Source organism: Tiliqua scincoides, chromosome 2 (genome assembly GCF_035046505.1).
Source record: "Tiliqua scincoides isolate rTilSci1 chromosome 2, rTilSci1.hap2, whole genome shotgun sequence".
NCBI lineage: Eukaryota > Metazoa > Chordata > Lepidosauria > Squamata > Scincidae > Tiliqua > Tiliqua scincoides.
Genome location: NC_089822.1, coordinates 196,075,457 through 196,076,363, shown reverse-complemented (window position 1 = coordinate 196,076,363; position 907 = coordinate 196,075,457).

Genomic DNA, 907 nt, shown 5'->3' with positions numbered 1-907 from the left:
GGCCTGAGGGACCTGATGCTTCCTTGTTATCAGCCCAAGCCAAACACCATGCAATTGGTCTGGGTCATGCTCACCTGGTATGCAGCCAGTGCCATGTACACATATAAACAAATGTGTCCAGCAACATTACAGGAGTGGAGGAATTGCAGTGCACACTGGGACACCCCAGGGAAGGGATGGGGGGGCAAAGTGGTGTGTTCACTGTACCACTGGGATAGGGATAGGGCAGTGTGTGCCCCATTTCCTTAGCCTCCCAGGGGTCTTAGGCCAAGCTGAAACTTTCTGAGCTACCAGCCGGTATGCTAGTGGCCAGTTCAATTCATGTGGACCCCTTTACAGAAAGGAGAAGAAGAGCAACAGTGAGACACTAAACTGTGAGACAGCTGAAACACGAAGCTTTGCAGACATTGGCTCATGAAAGATGCCAAGAAGCTCAGAATGAATCTTGAAGGGCCCAGGAGAGATTTTGCATTCCAGATATCTCTTGGAAGACCTTCAAAGCATTTGCCTTAATGGAGCTTTTTCCATGTCAATGGGGATCAATCAAGTGTTGAGAGAACAATATTTCATTGTATTTATGTTGCAATTTTAACTATCTAAATTTGCAGAAGAAAAACAATCCTAGTAGATATTTCTTGCCATCTGAGTTGTATTAACAACATCTTAACAATCCACTTAAGGAGTACTTAAAGAGACTATAGCCAATTTTACAAAACAACACCTACACAACAACAGTGGAAGCTGCTGTGTATTTTGCAAATGCGTTGCATGCATTTAACCAAATATTTGATATGTCTAAATGGCAAAATATCATCCCTTTTCATCAGAGACCAGTAAATTCAGCTCTTGAAATGTCTTACTATCCTTTTAAAGATTTTATATAAGCTCTATTATGCTTACAAGATGT